This window comes from Musca domestica, unplaced genomic scaffold, assembly GCF_030504385.1.
Source record: "Musca domestica strain aabys unplaced genomic scaffold, Musca_domestica.polishedcontigs.V.1.1 78, whole genome shotgun sequence".
Classification (NCBI taxonomy): domain Eukaryota; kingdom Metazoa; phylum Arthropoda; class Insecta; order Diptera; family Muscidae; genus Musca; species Musca domestica.
The window spans coordinates 844,923-850,574 of record NW_026712403.1 but is presented as its reverse complement, the minus strand read 5'-3'; the positions used below and the strand labels follow the sequence as shown (position 1 = coordinate 850,574).

General features: G+C 39.2%; 1 long non-coding RNA gene across 1 annotated transcript; it reads right to left on the bottom strand.

Moving 5' to 3' along the window:
• Window positions 1–1,423: 1,423 nt before the first annotated feature.
• Window positions 1,424–2,587, bottom strand: LOC131806519 (uncharacterized). The gene is made up of 2 exons (XR_009344070.1): window positions 1,636–2,587; window positions 1,424–1,544 (listed from the first exon to the last, which is right to left on the bottom strand). It is a non-coding gene; the product is annotated as an uncharacterized LOC131806519 (long non-coding RNA).
• Window positions 2,588–5,652: the final 3,065 nt, after the last annotated feature.

Genomic DNA, 5,652 nt, shown 5'->3' with positions numbered 1-5,652 from the left:
TGTGTTGATAGAAATATTATAAATGTACCATGTCTGTAATGGAATCGGTTGTTCATTTCGCTTTTATGAGCTTCATGGATATTCAACATTTTGAGCTTTTTTGAGGGAGGTACCAAAAGGAGCGGACCGATATTGTCAATTTTCGCACCGCATTTAGCACTGGCGCGAATATTAGGATATGCAAAGTTGGTGCAAAATCAGATTATCGTTTCTCTTTCTGTGCAAAAAATATGTACTTTTTGAAAATTTCAACCATTTGTGGGGGAGGTACCAGAAGGAGTGGACGGATATATTCCATCTTAACACCAGACCTTGGGTTAATATATATATTAGGGTCTGCGAAATTTTAAGACAATCGGACTCTTACATCACATTTTTAATGAGAGTTGTTATAATTTAAAATTTTGACTCTATGTGGGGGAGGTACCATAAGGAGTAGCCGATATTGTCCGTTTTCGCACCAGACCTAGCACTAACGAAAATATTAAGATTTGCAAAGTTGGAGCAAAATCGGATTATCGTTTCTCTTTCTGTGCAAAACATATATATTTTTGAAAATTTCGACCATTTGTGGGGGAAGTACCAGAAGGAGTGTGGTGTGCGCCTTTAAAAGGGGTAACCCTGAAAATAATTGATAGCTAGAAGAAGAAGAAGAACAATTACTAAAAAACAGCTGATTATTCCAATTACTTAAATGTCAATATTAGGGAATAATGTAAAAAGAAAATGGAAAAATTAAGCGAGGAAAATGGCAGCCAGAATTTCCTGGCAAAAATTGTAAGAAAAATCTTTCCTTTTTGATTTTGCCTGCGAAGAAGATTGGATGCGTGGCTCCCTGTAACCGTCGAAGAAAAAAAAAACAACCAAAGTTTTTGAGAAGTGAATTCATCTGGTTTATTTGTTGAAACACATACACAAACAACACAAAATACAATCTATTTTAAAGAAAATATGAAGCCATTAAATAATTAAGCAACATTAAACGAAAAAAAGGCTAAAAATTGAAAGGAAATTTATAACAAAACAAATAGTTTTCATAAAAATTGAAAATTAAAAGAAAATTGAACTTTTTTTAAAATTAAACAAAGTTTGAAAACAATGTAACAATATTGAAAAAAAAAACCAAAACAATTGACTAAAATTCTAAAGCAATGAATATAAATCTTAAACCTAAAAATTCATGAGGAATTGGAGCCTACAAGCCACACCATCGCCCATCCAATCCATCGAGGGAGGCGCAGAGTTTACGCCATTGCTGCTCCAGCGTGGCTTGGTATCATTCCCAATTGACACTGCAACTTATTTAACTCCGGACAGACAGACGGACGACTAAGCTACATAATTAAATTCCGCAGTTTTTCCTGAAAAGAATAAATAAATAAAAAGGGTGAACAAACGAGTTAATATTAATTTTTTTACTTACTTTGTGTTGGTATGCAGGTACGCGACATTGAACTGAGCTCAATTCAAGGTTAGGTTACCAGGCATTGTTTAGATCGTCGTTGTAATGTGGTATCGACCTACATTCCTTTGTTCGTCCTCATCTGGAATTGAAAGCAAGAAAATTATTATTTACATTCTGACCGAGGAATATAATTAAAAAGCTGAAACACGAACTAATTCGTACATACTTACGTTTTGGGAAAAAGCCTTAGTCACAAGCTGCCGTCAAGGTTCTACACCCTGGGTGCCCGCCGTTAAGCCCTAAAAGTACAAAAAGAAAAGATTACTTTCGAAAATTGATTTTTATTGGCAATTCTTTGTTTTTTTCTGAAATTTTTATATTATAATTCGCTGTAAATTGTTAGATTTTGATTCAAATTACAATGGAATGAATTGTTTTTTTTTGCCAAATATGTAATATAGTTTTAATAAATATGTACAGGATTAAACCTGAAAAGATAAAAATGTCTTCGGCTTAAAGCCCTATTAAAAAGGTGGTAGGGATGGGATAAAATATGGTAAGTCAAGGGTCAGATCTGGGACGTCCAGTATGAGTAGACGTCATGGCGAGAGGTGTTCTCGGAGGGAGGGCTATCTCCTGGCTGGTCAGCCGCCAGGAGCACTGTTTCTGTGAAAAAAAAACTAATGTTATTTTGGGATTTGGTTGCAGTTAGGTGAACGTTTTCTTCTTTTCAATTTTTTTTGTTGACATGTTTCAGGCTTCTTTTTACCCCCCTTTTTTTTAATTTAGTTTGAAGTCCGGTATGATTTTTTGTTTGTTCAACCGAAAAGATCTGCAAGTGGCAAGAACCAACCCCCAATCCGACGAGCCATAGCCGCGCTAAACGCCAGCATACCGGCAACGCCACTTAATGGTCAACACAGCGATTTCATTTCGTTTTTCTTGAACACGGTTGTTACAAAATGGCGCCCAGAACGTGGGGCCTGAGACATGTTAGTTTTTAATAATTTTTAGTCGTAGTGTATAAATGTGTTTACCATGAATCTTTAATGAGTCCCGTCTAGGTTTAATTAAGAGTCCTGACGCGTTGCTTCATCGAAGACTCGGGTAAACATCATTTATATTTGGGAAAAATATGATTTTTATTATTTTTTTTCTAGTGGCTTAGTCGTTCTAGTTTAATACTTCTAATTGCACTAGCATTTTAATAAACTTTCATATTTTAGTAAAGTTAAAATTTCAGATTTCTTAAAGTTATATCGTTGAAGAAATTCGTCTGGTTTATCAGTTCTCATTTGTGGAGACCCGTCCAAACAGCCTATAAGAAGGCAGGTGACGCGCTGCTATGCAAATGAGAATTGGTAGTCTCAAACGAATTAGTTTTTTTTTTTAGATTGTAGTTTCTGTCCGTCTATGTTTAATTTCAGTACCCGGAATTTGGTAGCTGATCACAGACTTACCCAGAGTTTCCATTGGTCCTGCGACAATTTTGGCTTCCGACCAGTGGTCGTATTGTCATGGAACTTCTTGAGGGATGTCTGTGCAAGCCGCCTTTTCCATATTCCATTTTTCGCAGTTCATTTTTAGTTTTAAATTCCACAGTTTTGCCAGTGTAACTCACCAAATCCCTGTAAAAAGTGAAACATATTAAAATTCATACAGGAACAGTTTATTTGACCTTGACTTACCACTATTTTGACCAGAAATCCACCACCTAACAGTATTTGAATTTTTCCAGTTTGTTTCATCAAAATTATTCTGCCGGATAGTAGAATTTGTATGCCGTACATAATAACCTGTAAAAGTGAAAAGTGTGAATTAATTGTGAAAGAACTGAATTACATTGAATTTATTTTTTTATTTTACTTACCACAATTGTTTTTATTTTATTTTTTCTTTAATTGAAACCGTGTGGTTTACTTTCGAGCAAAATCTTTTGACAGACTTCATTTTGATTTTTTTCGCTTTTTCGGAGTTTTTTGTTTACTAATTTTGTTAGATCAAGTAGCAATATGCCTCTTACTAGAACTGCGAGTGCAAGTTTGGCAGGTAGACCGATATTAGGGCAAAATGGTGTGGTAACCACTTCCGAAGCTACAGCCGTAAGCAGTGTTGTTACCGCGGTTCACAGCGCACCTTCTAACGCACAACAAGTTACAACTGCCGCGCATAGTGGTCCCATTGCTTCGCATATTGCACATTTAGCACATGGGGACGTCCCAGCTCAAGGTGTTTCATCATCAATGTCCAATTCATCGGCACCAGTCATTCTGTCTTCACATGCATTGGCGTCAGGCTTAACGTCTCAGCAGCCTAATTTAGCAAGGGGTTACACACTACCATATCCGGAGCGAGTAAATCCACCACCGATTCACGATCCTAGACCATTGTCACTTGGTCCCTTTAACCAACCGCCACCAGGGTTCTCATCAAGTGGTGCACCAGCACAACCACCAACCAGCTTATCGGTACCACCACCAGTCGCCGGAGTCCAAACTCACCCAATACTGCCGACCGAGAGGTTGCCTAATACGTACAGCAGAGGCATGCGGACAGAGCCACACGAGACACATACCAGTCCACATCCAAGCAGTATCGTCTCAGAAATCTCCGGGCGTTTTAATTTGGCGAAATGGGGAGTATCTTTTGATGGTACCGACAAAACCATGATCGTCCAAGAATTCATCTTCAGAGTGGGTGAACTTAAAAAAGATTATAATTGCCCAGATGAGGTATTGATTACCAAATTTCACCAACTTTTGGAAAAGCCAGCTCTCGATTGGTATTGGAACCACAGGAAATTGGTCCAGTTTCGCACATGGAAGGAGTTGGAAAGTGCTTTGTTGGCGCAGTACCAAAGATTTGAAAATGAATTCCAGCTTCAAATGCAGATTTTAAATCGGCGTCAACTACCACACGAGAATTTTGAAGATTTTTATAATGATGTACTGCGGCTACGGACACAGCAAAAGTCGCCATACAGGGAGCACGAGATAGTGGAAATAATGAGAGGCAACCTTAAGCCGTCTTTAGCCCAAATGATCTTCTCGGCTCAGATAAATAGCTTGGGTGATTTTTATAGGCAGGTGAAGAAAGCCGAAAATCTTGTATGGACCCAAAGACAGCAGCGATACCACACACCACAGAAAGTGCACGAGCTCGATTGGCAGACGGAAGAGGAACCCCGAGGTGAAATTGAAGTTGATGCCGTGACCATGACATCCAAGTATAAATGTTGGAACTGCGGTGTTATGGGTCATAGCTGGATGGAGTACCGGGAGCCTCGAAAGATTTTCTGCTATAGGTGTGGCCAAGAAGGTGTTACCGTCCCCGATTGTCCGAAGTGTCAGGGAAACCGGCACAGGAACCCACCTCAGTCTGGGCAGGTGAGGTCAACCCCAGTTTAAGCCCAGAGCAGAGTAGTAGTAGTTCCAGTATTAAAGTTTCTATTTTGAAGAATGTAGAGCAAGAAAGTAGAAATCAGAAGTAAAACCGAGATTGAGAGAGTTGAAACCGCTTCATATCCGAATAAGAGAATATTGCGAGGCGAGAGAAAGAATTTTTGGTCAAGTTTCCAATAAAATTAAAAAGGCTAGAGAACGATATAAGAGGAGAAGACGCATTCGGCAGGAGATAGCATCGGCTACCATATTTGAAGGGGAAGATAATCGGCTATATACAAAATTACATATAAATGGTGAAGAGATAGAGGGATTGCTAGATAGCGGAGCCTCCGTTTCCTGTCTGGGGAAAAATTGCCTTAGTTTTGTGGAGAGAGCGGGATTGGAAATCAAGCATTTCCATTCTTTTATTAAAACCGCAGATGGAAGCCCACATAAAATAGTTGGTAGGGTGACGACTAATGTAAAATTTAGGAAGCAGGAGCATTCTATCGTCCTGTATCTTGTTCCTTCTCTGAGTCGGGAGTTGTTTCTGGGGGTAGACTTCATGAAACGTTTCCAAATGTTTGCTCAGGTGGACGGTTTGTCACTCCAGGAAGTGAGTCTCTGTGGTGAGCCTGAGATCAGTGATGTTAACAGCCATTCTTTGTCCGAGGAGCAACGAGTTCGTTTGCAAATAGTGAAGGACAAATTTCCTTGCTTTACCAAGTATGGCTTGGGAAAGACTAAAGCTGAGGTCCATTCAATCGACACCCGCGATGCAACCCCGGTGAAAGATAGGCATTATCCCGTTTCCCCGGCTGTGCAGAAACTTATATATGCGGAATTGGATAGGATGCTAGACCT